This window comes from Ictidomys tridecemlineatus, chromosome 6 (genome assembly GCF_052094955.1).
Source record: "Ictidomys tridecemlineatus isolate mIctTri1 chromosome 6, mIctTri1.hap1, whole genome shotgun sequence".
In the NCBI taxonomy this organism is placed as follows: domain Eukaryota; kingdom Metazoa; phylum Chordata; class Mammalia; order Rodentia; family Sciuridae; genus Ictidomys; species Ictidomys tridecemlineatus.
Window position 1 is genome coordinate 189941099 of NC_135482.1, and position 18644 is coordinate 189959742.

Here is an 18644-nt window from a genome sequence, read left to right on the forward strand (position 1 = left end):
AAGAAAGTGGTGAGAAAACATCACAAATGCAGATTAAATTTTAAAATATAGTATGCTTGGTTCCCATTTTTAGTAGACGGTAGACGTCTTTGATGCCAGCTTCAAGAAAAAGAAAAAAGCTGAGCGTGGTGGCGCAGGCCTGTAATTCCAGTGATTCTGGAGGTTGAGGCAGGAGGGTTGAAAGTTCGAAATCAGCCTGGGCAACCTATGGATCGTGTCTCAAAATAAAATGAAAAGAGCCAGGTATGTAGCTCAGTAGCAGAGATCCCCTGGGCTGAATCTCCAATGTAAAAATAGGAAAAAAAGAGAAAGAAACCTCCCACTTTCCACCACCAAACCCACAAACCTCCTATCAGGACCCTTTTTTTTCCCAGTGTCACAGAATAAGTCTCGCTGTGAACTGAAATCCCCGTTCTCATCATTAATCATTTCCAAGCCTTCCTCTCCTCCATGTGCCCTTGCAGCGGCCGTCCTGTCTCCCCTGCTCTACATCCCTGAAGTTGTTGAAAGCACTGTTTACCCCCACATTTGCAGTCTCCAGTTCCTTTCACTGCTTGGTTTTCATTCAATCTTTGTGAGACTGCTTTTGCCATAGTCACCCCACAAAACTAACTCCAAAGGACACTCACTTCCAAATGTTACCTGATCTCACCACAAAATTCCATCTTCTTCCTTAAAACATGTTTTCCTGTGGAGATGGTCACTCCACTCTCCCGTTTTCCTTCATTCTTTGCTTGCTTATCTGCTCTGAATGATCCCTAAATAAGACTTTTAAAGGTCTCAGCCCTTCTTACTCTACAATTTTTCCCCCTTGCATGATTTAATCTGCTGCCAACATTTCAATCAGTATATCCCCAATTTGCAATACTGGTCCTTGCTTTCATAGAGCTGAACACCCATTTATCTAGTTCCCTATTTAGCTTATCCACCTGGATGTGTCACAAGGACTTCAAGTGAAATACATCCAGAGTCAAAAATTGCTTTTACTGCATGCTTTTCTTCTAGGTCTCCTTTGATATTGAGGGCACCGCAGTCTGTCTAGTATTTCCCCAACTCTGCCTTCATTTCTGACATCTAAGATTCTACTTCCTAAGTGTCTCTCAAGTTTGTTCACTTCCTTCAGTTTTCACTATTAATATACAAGTTGGGCATACCTAATCTGAAAATCTGAAATTCGAAGTACTCTAAAATTAAAAAGTTTTGGGTGACCAATTTTGGATTTTGGAGAATTGGGGATTTTAGATATCCAGATTAGGGATGCTCACTCAGTAAAGTTTATGAAATATTCCCAAATCCAAAAAGCTTTGGAATCAAACACTTTCAGTCTCAAGTATTGCAGATAAGGGACACTCAACTCATAATGTGCCACTGTGCCTGTTTCTTCCCAGTGACATTGCCCCAGCAGATTGCAGTAAGCCACACGGGTATATTTACACTAAGGACTTTGGCAAACTTTATAGATCAGAACTTGATTTCTTATTGTGTTGACTATCTCAGACTTAAAACAGTGGTGAGAAAATATCACAGATGCAGATTAAATTTTAAAATATAATATGCCTCATTCCAAAACTTAAAAAGTTCAGTGTAAAGAATTTAATTTGTGCAAAAGTGAGAAATAGTTTAACAAGTCAGAATTAATGACCATAAATTTCCCGGAAAAATTTTTTATTGGAGTGGGATGCTATATTAATTGTTAAATCATGGTTGAACTGTAGGCATTAGATGAACTCAGGTACAAATCTTTGGCAAAAAATCAACAAATTTTTTTTATGAGAATCAATCAACTCTATGGAATTTACAGTTGAAAATGTTTTATTCTTATTTGTAAGTTATATGCTGCATATTATTTGTGTCAATAACATTTATATAATCCACATATGCATGAACATATATGCATGCAACTTTATTTTCCCCAGAGAGTCAGTTGTTAAACATTTGCACACTAGTGACTTAGTTACAATTGACCATGTATGGTGAAAATAAAAAGTAGATAAAGTGTTAGTTCGTTTTATTGCTGTCTTTCAATTCTCTATGACAAGGCACCCCTAGGATGCATTGTTCCACCCTAGGTATGTATTGTCTATGAAGAATTGAAAGACAACAATAGGAGTAGGTGTTCCATCCTATGTTGTTTTTTTTTTTTTCCCTTTTGTGGCCCCTCTTGGCAATCCACTGCTTCCTCCTGCTCTTAGCTTGAAGACCTAGGTCCTTCATTTTCCTCATTCTATGGATGAGGAAGGGAGCACAGAGACCCAGGGTCCAACAGCCAGGACATTACCCAGGTAAGCCAAGGCAGGGCATCCAAATGAGGGAGGTAACCAGAGGTTTAAAGAATCCTGGAATGCCTCATAAGGTTGATATTTTGAATGAAAAGAACTGAAACAGAAAATAGCTAATATCATCTTGTTTTTCCATACCTTCTCAGGAGCAGATGTCAAAAGTTGCTGGAGGGAGATAAGCCATTTAGCCTTTTGTGGAGTAAATATTTTCAGCTGGTTTGGTTGCAGATTTGGAGAGTGGTTGAGATGTTTTGGTGTCTGGGAAGTCTTTGCACTCTGAAATGTGGACACTGTAAATAGAGCCATCTGGAGTCACGCAATGGAGCTCTCTCAGGTGTACACTGCGTTCCTGGACTTGGGGACTCTTTTGATGAGATCCTCTTGGCCTTGGGAGAGTGTAAGGGGACTCTTAGGTGTCCTTGCTTACCACTTTCCTTCACTGGGTTAAGTCCCATCGAGGAACAGCATGAACTCTGGGCGGCAGCAACAACCCTCACAGTCTAGCTTTCAGAGACTAAGGTCCTGAAACTAAGGGCAAGGAACCCCCAACACCTGTCCTCAAAAAATTTACAATCTAGGGAGACAGAACACAGAAGATTGTGTTTCATAAAAATAAATGAAATTAAATGGCAAACAGTAGAAGCAGAGATGACAGGTGCTCATTTTTTACAGGGGTGGCATAGGAAGATGCTAAATTAGAGCAAAGTCTTGAGGGATGATGGACTGTTTGAGTAGGTTAGTTACTGTTATAAACGATGCTAGCTACTGTTATAAACAATGCTAGACTCCTGGTGACTTAACCCAGTAACACTTTCTTTCTCGTTTATGTCACAGACAGGCAGTCTGCTCCATGCAGTCATTCAGGGACCCAGGTTCTACCCTTAAGTGTCTTAAGTCTTTCATCTTCAATTTGTGGCTTCCTAAGTTCCCTGGCATTATCCAGCGCCTGCAGAAATGAGGGATGAGAGTGAATAGATTGAGAAGATACAACAGCTGTGGCCTGAAAGTTACTCAGTCTTCACGCTTTTGCAGAAAACCACTCACACTGTGTAGATGCAAGAGGGCTGAAAAAAAGAAGAAAGAAGAAACCATGTTCAGACCATTACACTTTCATTTCCTTTCATCGTATTCACTCTTTTCCTTAGATTATGTTGAATGGCTTCTGTTCCTTTTAGACAAAGAAGCCTTGACTAAGACAAATGTGGCTAGAAAGAAAATTTGAGAATCTTATCTGTGCCAGGTGAGCAATCACACTTGTGAAATGAATTTTAACTCCATTCCCCTCCTCTTGCCCTATTTCTAGTCCGAGCTGTCTGAGCAGAATCAGAGAAGGTGAGCTGTCAGGGTGGCCCAGGTCTGAGGATGGTGGGTGAGTCCTGCCATTGATGACCCAGGAAATCAGGGAGGATCCCAGAGCCTAGCAGGTCATGTGGCGGGAAACTGCACACACAGGTAGACAAATCTAAGAGCCTGAGACCAAAATATAATCAAAAGGGTCTTCAAAAATTTAAACAGAACTATCACGTGACCCAGAGATTCCATGGCCAGAGTATTCATACACTTGCACATCAATGTTCATAGCTGCACCATTCCCAAGAGCCAAAAGGTGAAAGCAAATGTCTATCCACAGAGAATGGTAAACAAAATGTAGGACATCCACACTGTGGATTATTATTCAGAAAAGGGAAGGAAGTACTGCTACATGCTATAGCACGATGAGTCTCAAAACACGGTAAGAGAAAGAAGCCAGTCACAAAATGGCAAGTCTTGTGGGACCCTGTTTATGTGAAATATCCAGAGGGGGCAAGTGAACAGAGAAAAATGGAGCGTGGGGAGGGTGGAATGGGGGGCAACTACTTAATGAACAAGGGGTTTTCTTTTGTGGTGATGAAACTGTGTTGGTGGGGTGCATGATTTGTGAATGTACCAACTGTCACTGAATCGTATACTTTACAATGGTGAAAGTGCTGAAGTGTGTTGTGCAAATTTGATCCCAATTTGAAAAAAATGCAACTGAGAAGGGGGAACAGGAGGTGGGGGACTGAGTCCAAAATCTCAGAGCTAGGACTGTTCATATGACAAATAGGACCCACTTTACTTGATGAATGGGTGAGACAGAGAGGAGGTGAGGGCTGCTGGTGTCGACTGAGTTGTGTCTCAAAAACCCATATATTGGAGTGTAAATCCTTAAATGGTTGTATTTGAGATGGGGCCGTTAGGAGGCAAGATTCATTGAGATGGTAGACTTGGGACTCTTGGACCTCAAAGAATTGTGTTTGATGAGAAGAGAGACCATGGAGCTTGTACTCTCTTTCACCCTGTCCCTCCTTTCCATTTCTCTTTCTCTCTCTCTCTCTCTCTCTCTCTCTCTCTCTCTCTCTCTCTCTCTCTCTCTCCCATTTCCTCTGGGTACCTGGTAATTTACTCACTTAGGAAAGGCCATGTAAAGACACAGCAAGAACATGGCCATCTTCCAGCTAGGACAAGAGATCTCGCCAGAAACGGAATCAGCCAGAACCTTGATCTTGGACTTCCAGGCTCCTGGAACTGTGAGAAAATAAATTTCTAGTGTTTAAACTACCCAGTCCATGGTATCTTAATATGGCAGCCCAGGCAGACTAATACAGGCCCAAAGGAATGGAAGAGAGAGCAGTTTTTAAGGTCAGGCAGGTAGAATGATCCTGAATGCCGAAATCCCAGTCAATAAACGCGTGTTGAGTACTAAGCCCTGTGTTAGTTACTGGAAAACACGTGTACATCATTTTCACCAAAGAGGATAGCCACGAATTGGGTGGCTTCCTGAAAAAGTGGTGAGCCAAAACCTAGGAGGTCGTTGCAGCAGGTGGAAGAAGAGATGAGTGATAATTTCTCTGCAGCTTATATCTGCTAACCTCCACTTGTGTACTAGCTACTGCCAAGCGCTTTACATAACTTATTTAGTTAAATTCTCACAAAACATCCATGAGCTGGCTCCATTGTGATTCCTTTCTTACAGATAGGAAGACTGAGGCTGATGAGGTTAAGCAGCCTGACTAGAGTCCTGCAGACATTGAGGGATAAAGGCAGACTGGACCCCAAAGCTCTGCACGTAACAGGTTCGTTGTAACTCCTCCAAGTGGGTGTGGCCTTCGGATATCCTCATTACATGAGATGACAGTAGAATCATCTGGAATTGGCAACAGAGGCATGATGCCAGTGACCTCCTTTCCTAGGAAGTTGAAGGAGGCAGGTCAGGAAGGCTTCCTGGAGGAGGATATCCCTAAGTTGGGTTTGAGTGGATATTAACAAGTCAGATGAAATGAAGATGGCTGAATGGAAGAGAGCTTCAGATGGAAAAGCTGAGTTTCATGTGAAGGGAAGGGTGCTCATGGAGAGAATGATGCTAGTGTTGTTTGCTCACAGCACAGCAAGGTTTTGGCTTCCCCAACCCATGTTTTCTTGGGTTTCCTTGCAGTCACCATGGACATGTAGCTCTTCTCTGAAGCTCCCAACTTTCTTTATCCAGGTCATTTCTGACCACTCTCCTGGAATAAAAACTCCTCCTTCACATTTTTTTCTCAGCCAGAAGAGCCTGCTCCCTCTCTGAGGTGATGTGCACTTAACAATGACCTTGGTGGCTAGAGCAAAGTACCACCAATGATGGGAATTTGGAGGCAAGAAGGACAGAGAGCCCCGATGGTGGGTGAAGAAAGTACTTGTGGGCACGCGGGAACTGCTCAGGGTCTGGCAATCATGGACTTTATTCCTGGGGTGTCACAGCTTGGAACTTGCTGCTACTCAAATATTTTGCATACTAACTTTTTCCTTCTCATTTACAGCAACATTATATATACATACATTTTTTAATGTTGACCTCTCCATACATTTTAGTAAAATGTAATAACTCAATCATCTCTTTCTACAAATAAACCTTCTGCAATTTCAGCTCCACTTGTGACAAATTGCATTTCCATAGTATTTAAAGCAGATGTGTCTTTTAACGATTCTCCTTTAAAAATTTTAAGCTCAAATTAAATATCCAGTTTGCAGATTCAAAAATAGCGATGCTCTTGTCTGCATGAAATAGGATTTACTTAAAATGGTGGGCTAATTATTTATTTACTTGCTTCTTCATTCTTTCAACCAAAAGGCACTGAATCCCAGTTACTGTCCTGGATGCTGGAATTTCACAGATGAACTGTATGTACCTTTAGGAAAGGAGCAGATTTCTAAGTGGCGGAAGAGTGGAAGACGGGGAATACAGAAGAAGAAGGCAGCCTGGGGATATGGACAGAAGCAGCAGACCCTTGTGAGACTTCAGGGAGATGTACAGGGGCTGGATAATCCTGGTCTAAAGCCCAGGAAAGAACTCTGGGCTGTTGCAGATTTGAGAGCCTCAGAACACAGCAGAAGCTGCAACTGCATGTGAGCTGTGACTCTCATAGGGGAACCTGGGAATGTGCTTCTCCCCACCTCCAAGAATCTGCTAGAAGGATGCACGGAAGGCAGTGCTTCCTTATGGTTACAATTTATTATAGCTAAGAATACAGATCAGAATCAGTAAGGAACATGATACAAGGGGCAGGGACACAACTTCCCTGTCCTTTCCTTGTGGAGTTCTGTAGACAACACCTGATTCTTTCAGCAACAGTGTGACAACCCCCATGAAGTGTTGCCAACCAGAGAAGCTCACCCAAGCCTTGGTGTCCCAGAATGGTATAAGGGGTTATTTATATAGACAAGACTGACAGCCTACATTACTGACCCAAATTTCTAGGTCCAGCTGATAGAGTCGGAGGTCGCCTCCATACATTATATTAGCATAATCTAATATGACTGAACACCCTGAACAAAGACACTCTTATCAGAGAGAATATTCCAGAGGCCTCTAGGTTACCTCCCAGCAGCTGGGAAAGGGTTAGACGCCTCTTTGGAATGAGGCTAATACTTTACTCCACAGAAGATCAACATTTGAACGTTAGGTGAGAAAAGAATCCACAATAGAGAGTAATATTCAGTGAAAACTGGGCCTAAACTAAGAGAGTACGTGACCATGGAATCCAAGAGCAAAGAACTTCAACAAGGAGGGGTAGAAATGCCAAATTGGTCAATAAGATGGGTACTAAGGAATGTCCTTCAAATTTGGCCAGTGTTATCGTGGACCTTATGTAGTTGAGTAGACCCTTTAGGATTAAGAAAAGGGCAGATTGTGGGGATTGAGGAATATAGGATCAATCCACTCAGTTATTACGAAGTATCATACACAGGGACATTATGAACAACAGAAATTTATTCCTCGCCGTTCTGGAGATGGAGAAGCCCAGGATAAAGGTGTGGCAGATTCAGTGTCTGGTGAGGGCTATTTCCTGATTTATGGTGGAGTCTGCTCACTGTGTTTTCACATGGCAGAAGGCATCTCACGGGCCTCTTTAATAAGGGCACTGATCCCATTCAGGAGCGCTCCGTCTCAAAACCTCACCACCTCCCAAAGTCCACAACTCATACCATCATCACACGAGGGGTTAAGTTTCAACCTATGAATGGGGGTGGGGTGGAGGGGACACAGAATTTAGATCACAGTGAAGAGGAAATGGAGATGATGACTTTATTGTTTCTGAGAATTTTTAAATAGGGAAGAAAAGGCATACATCATCTAAGTTATCTTCAGTAACAAACAATAGAAAATCCCAGTGGGGAAGGGCTTAAACTAAAGGATTTATTATGTTGCTTCATGGGAAGGACAGAGGTTGGGTGCTCCCGGGCCAGCCCCGGCTCTTGCCGTGTCTTTGCGCAGACATCCTCAGGATGGCTCTGGTTTCCTTCGTGCTGTGACATGACTCCCTCAGTTCCTAGGATGTCTCATTCTTAGGAGGGAGAAAACTTTGCTAGAAATTGCCTAGTCCCAAGTCCACCCCTAAAGCAATGACTGCCTGGGAAAGGAGGACCATGTCACTAGCTGGTACCATCAGGGCTCACCGCAGTACCGCCTTCTTTGACTGAACCACACAGGAGGGGAAGGTTGGGTGGCGGGCAATTTATAGGTTCTTTTGGGTTAGAAGCCATCAATGTTTCACTGCATGACAGCTGGGAGGAGAGAGATCAAAGAAGAGTTTTATTTTTAATACATGAAAAGTTTTAATTTGTTTGCTGAGATATAAGAGCCAGAAGAAAGGAGGGCAGGTGAGAAGGGAAGGAGAGGGAGAGGGAGAGATTAAAAAATAAAAAAGAAAAACAATTAATTATATATGAATTGCTGTCTCTGAAGAAGCAAGAGGAAAATTTACTCCAAATTACAGTTGGGTGTATATATATTTTCCCCTGGAGCTCAAGAATATTTAATGATGTTACATATCATAAACTTCCCACTGATAGGTTGTCTAATATTTTTTAAACTTCTTATATTTTCTACCTGTACCCCAGTTAATCATGTTTACTGCCTACTCTATTTTCACATTAGTTACCTATTTTCTTCTAAATTTCCCTTTTTTTCCAGAACCATACGATCACCTCTATATTTTAGAATTCTCAAATTCCACTAGAGTTGGTGAGAACATTTGTAGGTCAATCAATATTTACCAAGTTTAGGTTTGGGGTGGTTTTTTTTTCATATAAATATTAAAAATGCTTTGGAGAGAAATGCTAGATAGTTTCCTTTATTTGCTTAATCTTAAAGCATCATATTTTGCATAGTATTTCCATAAATTTTCATGTTGAATGTGCGTTTTCAACACAAGGTGTATAATAATAAATTAAGCAAACAAGCTGTGTAGCCTGCGTAGTTATATTTGAATCTGAGACTGAAATCACAGTAGACAGTGTGAGCTCTGAAGAGAGAAGACAAAAGCAAGCTTCCCCAGGCCCTCCTCACTACATTATGATTTGCAATCTATTACAGACAGACAGATTATTTGGTATTAACATACAAAAACTTTTTAAAGCCCATTTCATATATTAATTTGTTTGGTCCCTGAACAACCTCATAAGGTACATCTATAGTAGTCACTCCCTTTTTGTAGATGTGGACATGGAGGCCCAGAGAAGTTAAGGAACAGCTGGTATGTGGTAGAGCTAGTAGTCGAGGCTGAGGGACCTGGAAGGGGGAGTGTATGGTGGTGGTCTTGAAAAACCAGCCTCTACCTCAGAGCAAAGCCTGTCCAAGAAAGGGACATGACCTTTGTCCTTGGAAAAACCCACAGAGCACCCCTAAGCACATTCCCACCCTGCTAAGTTGTTTATCTACAAATAACAGGAGAGATCTGCTGTGCCAGGTGTCTCTGACTCAGTCAGGCTAGGTGGAGACCCATAGCAGTCCCCTAGCAGCCACCAATCAGCATGAGACAGGGAAATACCTGGGATGCCAGATGACCCTCCCAGTATTTTATGGTGGTTGATAACATATTGGGAAACCATGTAGTTCAGCACGTACACCCCTCTTGGCTTAAACCAATCAGTTCAAACGAATACCCCTTTTGTACTGACCAATCACCCCGACCCCATTGTTCCCGCCAGTGAATGTGCTAATCATGTTTTAGAGTTGTTATTTGATTTTCCCGAGGTGTGTGATGATTTGCTATGATGTATGTGAAGTCCCTTCCCTCTCCAAAGAAGTATAAAACTGCTGCAAACCCTGGGCTCGGGGCCTCTCAGCGTCACCAGTTGCTGTGTGCGCACGGAGGACCGAGCTAGCTCGCAATAAACACCTCTTTGCTGCTTACATCGATCTTGGGTCCCTGGTGGTATTTGGGGGTCCCGAATTTGAGCATAACAGTCTTGTCTAACCAGTTCACTATCTTGCCCCATGCATGGCCTGGGGTGTACATCAACCAAAATTTATAAAGATTTCTCCTCAAAACCTGCATCTTTACCTCTTTGGGCTTTTCTTTCTCCTCGGTCTGCGTTTGTTCTCCTCCCAGGGTTTGTTCTCTTTTTCCAATCCCAGCCCTCTTATGTTAAATGAACAATATACTAATGACCAACAATAGCAATAATAGTTGATCTTCACTGAGCTTAGCATGTGTATGACATGTAATGCTTTCATGGATTATTTTGCATGAACCTATTAACTAATGGCAAACCTTAAGGTTTGGTTTACCATTAGTATGATTTTAGAGATAGGGATTTTAGAGATAGGTCATATGGAAATTGAGAGCCAGAGCTCTTGCACTCTCTCCTACAGGGAGATATGACACCAGAGCCTGTTTTGAAATCATTATGCAACATTGCCTCTCATTTGATTATTGCTTCTTCTGATGTTTGCTTTTCTCCTCTAAAATATTAGGATCTTCCATCTTCTCCCTTTTCCTTGGATTGGGCTGAGTGAACATCAACACATTTTGCTCTTCAGCTCAAGGTTTATGGTCTTGGTACAGACCAGCACTCCCCTGCCTACCTCTTCAGGAACAGACTGTACTTCCATTTCTATCATTTGTATTTTCTGATTACATGTATATTTATCTAACTCTCATATGGAATGTGGAGGGTGTTCTCATACCAGCATTCATTTCAGAATTTCGTCTTAACTTTTTTGCTTAAACCTCTTCCTTTGCTTGGCATGTCCCTGAACCTTGACCTCCTGGAGACTTCCCGTTGACTTTTAGGTCCTAGCGCAAGGTGCTCTTTCAGGTAGAATGAATGGTGCCTCCCTTGGATCCTCAGTGGGTCCCCTAAGGCTGTCCAGAGGCTGTCTCACCTGGCAATGGCTGGTGCAGAGATTCGATATAAGTGCAGCGATATCTCTGTGCTTTGTATGGCATCTGGTTCCCTTCCCAGGCCCACAGCACCTAACGCAGCAAAAGTTCAAAAGCAAGAGTTCTCTTGAATTTAATTCAACTTCCAAATTCAACAGAAGTACAAAATATATGCAGAATCAGCATCTAAGGATATTTAGCTGGGAGAGAGAGTACCAAAGGGGATTTGATAGAGAATATCCCAAGAGCTGTTTTTAAGCACAATTCAAACTAATGGGCAAGAGTAGGAAGGAGATTTGTGTCAGTGTGAGAAGTGACTTCCTAATAAGAACTATGTAACAACGGAACAGGTTATCTTGAAAACAATCAGGAGTTCCCCTGCAGGCTGCATAGATCCATGGCAGCATACCGAGGAAGAGCATTTGAGGACAGAACTTTCCTCTCTTCAGAGGGACATTGATTCAGAGCATCTAATAAGGATGTCCAGAACCTGAAGATTCTGGGTGCTATTGAAGTGTAATTTTCAAAACATTAAAAACATGAGTCCTGTACATCTCTAGAATGAAGTGTCAAAGATTTTATGCAACTTTCTAATGAGGGAACAGTAAGAGGAATAGGAATTACTTCCACCAGAAAAGATATCCTGGTGTGTTTGCTGAGTTTGAATGAAACAAGACTGATTCCTGTCCTGCAGGGCAATAAAATTGTAACCTCTAGGTAATGTTTTTACTAGACAGAAATTATTTGTATCTCTACTGAAATTATTTGCAACTCTACCAGTTAACATGTAGCTTCACAGAGACTGAGCACTTATCTAATAAACAGAAAAAAACCAGTCTTCTAAGGCATCTGGATACCTGGGTGAGCCTGTTAAACAATGTCCTAGTGTGTTTGTCTCCAGAGTTGTTGTATCACATCACCACCAATGGAGTGGCTAAAAATTCCAGAATTCATTCTCTTGAGAAGCTAGAAAAGTCAAGGTGTCAGCAGGGCCAGATGCTCCTGGAGACTCCCCTCTCTCAGCATGTAGTCGCTAGCACCTCTGGGGTTCCTCGGCTTGTTGACGCAACACCTTGCTCTCTGCTGTCATCCAGGCTGTTCTTCCCTGTGTGTCTGTTCCTGTGTCTCTCTTTTTCTTATAAGACAGCAGTCATAGTGGGTTTGGGGCCCACTGTGCCCCAGTATGGCCTTATCTTGTCTAATTACATGTGCGGAAACTCTGCTGTCAAGTAAAATCAGTCTAAAGTTCTGCAAGGGACACAGATTTTTTTCAATCCAGTATACCCAGTAGGACAGAAAAAGGGACCTGCCTCCTGCTCCTTTGCCTTATTTCCTTGTTTTAAGTGTTTTTCCTGCCTGCAGCTGTCAGTGCCTTCCTGGTCTCTTGTTTCACTGTGTTTCAGGTACTTCGACACAGGTCTCCAGCTGGGGCTCACTCTATGTCTAATGATGTGATTTAAGGGAAAGACATAAAACATGTTTCTAATAAAAATCGTAAGATATGGATGAAATAAGGAAGCTGGACTGTAATGACACAGGAGGCTTAACGGCCATGCAGGTGCTTCGCTGCTCAGGCAGGTTCTGGGTGCCATCATTTTCATGAGCTGCTGCAGTGTGGAACATGCCCACGGAGGTAACGCCTGAGGAGATGGGTCTGGTGCACATTAAAGACAGAGGAGAGCATTTTAAGTTATATAGGTAGCTTTCCTTCCCCTGTCTTTTCTGTTTGAATGATAGTTTTTTAGTAGGATGTCCAATTAGGCAGGGCCTAGGATTTGATACCAGAGAAGTTGCCAGCAATTACCTAGGTTGGTCTCTTTAGAGTGCATTTTTTTTGGAGGTGGGGGTTGGATGAGGTCAGAAAGTCATTTCAACAGGTTTTTTTTTTAAATATACCTTTATTTTTCATTTATTTATTTTTATATGGTGCTGAGGATCAAACCCAGGGCCTTGCACGTGCTCGGTGAGCGCTCTACCGCTGAGCCACAACCCCAGCCCCTCAACAGGCCTTTTTAATATGAAAGTTAAATGAGTGGAGATTAATTACCCTAAGGAAGATTTTAATGGCAATTTAACCTGAAGTTTTTCAGTTAGATTTTGTTTAGAAAATCTTGGTTGGAAGGAATGGCTTCTGAATTAGGAGGTGGGTAACTTTGAGAGGAAAGGGAGCGACTCCTGTCCTACCTTCTCTCTGCTGAGATACCCCGATTTCTGGCTCTTTCTGGTACATTAAGATGGCCAACGTGCCCTGATGGGGGCACTGGGGGCCTCAAATGGGAAGTCATCTATCCAAATGTTTGTCTAGGTATTTATTTCTGTGTTTATGTATCTGAACATCTATGCATTGAGCTGTGTAATATCTATCATCATTTCTAGATCTATGTATCTAAGTGTATATCTATATGGGTGTATTTATCCGCATCTATTTCTCTATGTATTAATATATCCATGTATAGTTTTGTGTGTCTTTGTCATCTATCTATAGACATATGTATCTATGTGTCTGTCTATGTATGTATGCATGCGTGTGTGTATCTAGGTATCACCTATGTATCTATTTATGGATCTGTTTCTCTGTCTAGGCAGAGGTGTCTGAGCTGGTGAACCAGGCTCAGCACAACATCACACATTTGTGACATTCCTAAATCCAGCTGTTCTGGCAGAATATCACACCAGGTTAAGTAAGTGGGCCTAGGTATGGTGGAACTAAAGGTAATATAGCCTTAAGGTACAGGTATAATGCATGACTGTGTCTGAGACCCGGAGGCTATGACTGCCAACTGGGCATCCACGGGCATGGTGGCCCCAGGGAGATGGTGCTGGGTTCGATCTAAGCAACTTGGGTTTTCCGTTTTGCTTCTTTTGGGCTGAGCCATTGAACTTTGAATTCTAGGCATTGAGATGGAAGGAAAGGAACTTTCAAGAAGTGCATAATGAATTTTCTGATAAATAGGACAGATAGAGGTCAAGCAAGAAATCAGAAAAACAAAAGCTTGTATGACCTTGGTTGTCTTCCAAGCTGATAAAACGGCTCAGGTGATCACAAGGCATTCAGTGACATTTATGCCTGATTTTTCTCTTGGTACAAGTCATCTGGAGATGAGTCTTCCTTGTTCTTTTTTTTGATATGAAAATTCTGGCTTTCTGTTTCGAACTGTATTATTCTTCTTTCTTTTTCTTTTTCATTATAGGAGATTGAAAACAGGGGTGCTCTGTCACAGAGCTACATCCCCAGTTGTTGTGGTTTAGAAATGAGGTGTCCTCCAAAAGCTCATGTGTGAGACAATGCGAGCAAATTTAGAAATGAAATGATTGAGTTATGAGAGTTTTAGCCCAATCAGTGCATTAATCCCCTGATGGGGACTAACTGGGTGGTAACTGCAGGCAGGTGGGGTGTGGCTGGAGGAGCTGGGTCACTGGGGCATTACCTTGGGGTTTATATTTTATTTGTGGTGAAGGGATCTCTCTCTCTCTCTCTCTCTCTCTCTCTTTCTCTCTCTCTCCTTCCTGGGGCCATGTCCTGAGCTGCTTTCCTCTGCCACACCCTTTCACCATGATGTGCTGATGTGCTGTCTCACCCTGGCCCAGAGCAATGGAGTTGGCCACGTATGGACTGAGACCTCTGAAACTATGACACCCCAAAACACCCTTTCCTTCTTTAAAATTGTTATTGTCAGATCTTTTGGTCACAGTGGCAAAAACAAACAAACAAAAAACCCCAAAACAACAACAACAAAAAATAACCTGACTAAAACACCAGTCTCTTTAATTTTTTGTTTTGATACAGGATCTTAATAAGTTGCTGAGGCTGGCCTAGAATTTGCAATCCTCCTGCCTCAGCCTCCCCAGTCACTGGGATTACAGGGGTGTGGCTTGTGTACATAAGGCCTGTTATTCTTATTTCTTGAAAAAAATTCTTATTTCTTGAAATATTGGTTAGAATGATCTCACTCCAAAGAAGTGATACAACGAACCCTCTTTTCCTTTTGGTGTTTTCCCAAATACACTGGCTATTATTCTTTATGACATTGGTTTTATAAAATGCAGAGGCACCTGTCATCTTTCCCACATGGCTGATACACAGAAGTCCTAGCTTTAATTTTGAGTGGTTGCAGTGAAAGGGTAAAGTTTCTAAGCTGGAAAGCTTGAATGTAAAAGATTAGGTATTATTAAGTTCCTCTGTTACACCCAGAACCTGAAATTCCTGAGATAGTTAAAACAACGCCCTACTGGCCATTTAGCCTAGGACCCTGTGCAGTTCGTCACAGGGCCCAAACCAATCAGTTTGAATGTGTACCCCGCTTAGGAATGACCAATCACCCCCTCCTGATCTGTTCCCGCCAATGAATGTGCCAATCACGTCTCAGAGTTGTTGTTCAATTTTCCCGTGCCTCATGATGATTTGTTCTGATGTATGCAAAGCCCACCGCCCTCTCCAGAAAGTGTACTTAGGCTCTGCTTGACCTTTGCTCTGGGCTCCAGGCTGCTCTCCCTTCTTGAGTGAGCATGGAGCCCCAGCGCGCTGGAATGGATCCCCAATAAATATCCCCTTTTGCCAATTGCATGGAGTCAGTCTCTTGTGTGGTCTCTACCTCCGACGCTCCGCGGGACCCCTCTTACAGCAGATGCTGCTATTGTTACTGTTTTGGTAGCTGCCTTCAGAATGAGCTTTTGTGTGGTCAGCTTTCCGTTACTGTTGCAAAATACATTGAAATAGCTGATAAAGGAGAAGGTTTGCTTTGGCTCATAGTTTTGAAGGTTCCAGTCTGTGACTGGATGAGCCCATTGCTTCTACGCTTCTGGTTGTGTGGCAGCACATCATGGGGGGCCATGTGGCACAGGGCAGCCATTCACCTCCTGGCTGGAAGATGAAAGGGTACACCCCCATGACTGGAAGATCTCCCACTAGTCCCTTTTAAAGGTTCTACCACATCCCAGTGGTGCCATCCCTGATCCTTTAACGCATGGGCCCTTGGGGACGTTCCAGATCCAAACTCTAGAAGCTTTATATTTCAAAATGCTTTTTGTTGTGAGCAGAAAAATAAAGAGAGAAGCGCTAGAAATCCTACCTCTCTGTGATGACCACATGAGCGCACATAGACACATTTAAAGGTTTGTGTACAATTTTACACACACACACACACACACACACACACACACAATCTGCAACCAATATTATCCTTTAATGCTCTGTCATGAACACATTTTCATTTTTATAAACCTACATTTAGAAGTCACTTATGATGGCTGGAGATTATCACATTGTTCACAACATAATTAATGTAATTAGTTGCCTATCAAGGGCGAATTAGGTTGCTTTGATTTTTTTATCATTGTAAACAATGCTGGACATCTTTGTGCCTCCATTTTATAATTATCATTTCAAGCCCAGGTCTTCAAAGGGGAGCGCTGACTAAAAATATGTGAACATTTGTAAAACATTTCTGTAAAGGCTATACCCATTTCTATTTTCTTCAACAATCCATACCCATTTCTTAATACTTTGCCAAAACAGATTTTGTCCCTATAACACGCAGAGAGACACGGATAGCTTAATTTTGTTTTCAAAAAGATTTTTAAAAAATTAGAAAGTTTAAAATCAACATGCATATCACCATGGTGCTCCACATTCCCTAAGATCTCTGATTTTAAATATTTCTATTTTTATTATTTATGATGGGTACTTCTGTAGCCGAGGATCACACTATTTTGTGTTTATTTTTTTTACTAATGTTAGAGAGCGTATTAACGTCTGTTGACGTATCAGGACACCAGTCCACCTAGTCCTCTGCCTGTTTTCCCACATCTTTTCCCTCTGTTTCTATTTTAGTCCACATTAAAACCAGAGATAAAAGTCAATATTCTTTGGGATTAAAAAAAAAAATTCCCCCTACCCAGGGATCTGCTAAACAATGTATAGTCCTGAACAAGACTGGAGATGATTTTATCTTGAAGCAAAGCCAGCAATTTTAACAGGCACAGAAGACTTCCCTTTCTAAAGCCCCACTCGTTGCCCCTGGTTGAGGATGAATGGCAATAAACCCTTTCATCCTCCTGTTTAGAAGAGGGAGCTTATTTCCCCTCCCCCTTGAGTCTGGCCTGGCCAGGGCACAGCTTACCTAATGGGGTGCAATGGGAATTAATCAGTGCCCGTTTTCTTAGGACCGGACCCTTCCATGTCCTCTGTTAGGATGCTCGTTCTTGGGCTGCTGCCCCCTGAAACCCAGTCCCAGGGCTGAGATGCAATGTGATGTGGCACCACCTGAGCTCCCAGCCAGCTGGCATAGTCCCTGCCAGTCATGGGAACGAGTCATCTTGGATCTTCCAGATGAGGTGAGTGCCAGCGGTTTTAACTTTGCAGCCTGTGATTCTGTGGGAAACTCAACCAAACCAAAAATTGAATGGACTGGTGGGTTTGGAGACCTCAGTTGAGTTCCTGGCGGTCTTCAGAACCAACCAAAGAAATTATGCGGCCAGTGTGACTGTGGCGGAATTTAGTAGAACACGTCCCTGAAGAGATGCCCAGCCCCTTCCCCTCCACCTACATCTCCCTCCTGCTGGCTCCTCTCAGGGCCTCTCTCTCCCCTCCTCCTGTCCTGGCCCTGCACACTGCCACTTCTCTTCAGGAGCCAACTAGACAAATTCTGCTCTGGCCTCCTTAAAAACATCCTTCCCCGCCCTGAAACCTTCATGCTTGCAGACCCAGATTGCTAGTGGGCCTGAACTTACCCCGGTATCCTAAACAAAGCCCACCCCTCTCTCAGGAGAACTGAAGCGGGGAGCTCCTCTATCCATGAACCTCGCCATTCACAGCAGAAACCTCTTCCTTCCTCTCCCCTTCTCTTTCTCTAGGTTCCTTCCTTCCTGCCTCCTTCCCCGCCTTCTTTTATATACCATGAGGTTATAGACCAGTGACTGTTCCAACTCCAAACCAAACAAATGACCTCACTGCAGAACTGGGCACCCGAGACCACAATCAAGCGTGAGGTAACTCAGGAAACAAACCCATCGGCTCATGCACACATCAGTTAACTCTGTATTCTCTGCAAGGTACTGATCTAGCCAAGAAGCAAGACATAAAAACTGTACGACATTGGTTGACGCTTGTTTTCCTCTCCTCCTTTGTTCTCAACATATGACAGACGTAGCAGTGACTGTCGTTCTAGGTTATGAGTTCAGACATGTTTCCTGAGTGCCTCCCAGGTGTGCGGAATAGAGAAGTATGTTGCCTCAAGGGTCTTCCTTCAGCTCTTCAAGCTCTCCTTGCGTTAGTTTCTAGGACCACCACACCCCAGGACCACAGGCTAGGTCTTAAAACTACAAGTGACTCTCTCTCAGACCCAGAGGCCCCAAGTCTGAGCTCAAGATGTTGGCAGAGCCTTGCTCCTTTGGAAGCTTCTGGGGGAGGATCCTTCCCTTCCTGCTCTAGCTCTGGCTGACGCTGGCATTCCTTGGCTTGCGGCCCCCTCACTCGAATCTCTACCTCTGTCTTCACAGCATCTTCCCTCCATGTCTGTGTCCAAATTTTCCTCTTCTTATGAGGACACTGACTTATTGGCTTACTGCCCACTCTAGTGACTTCATCTTACTTGGTTACATCTGCAAAGACTCTATCTTCAAAGGTCTCACTCCCAGGCACTGGGGTGTAAGGATTTCAATGTGTTTTTTGGGGAAGACACATTTGAACACTTGATATCTT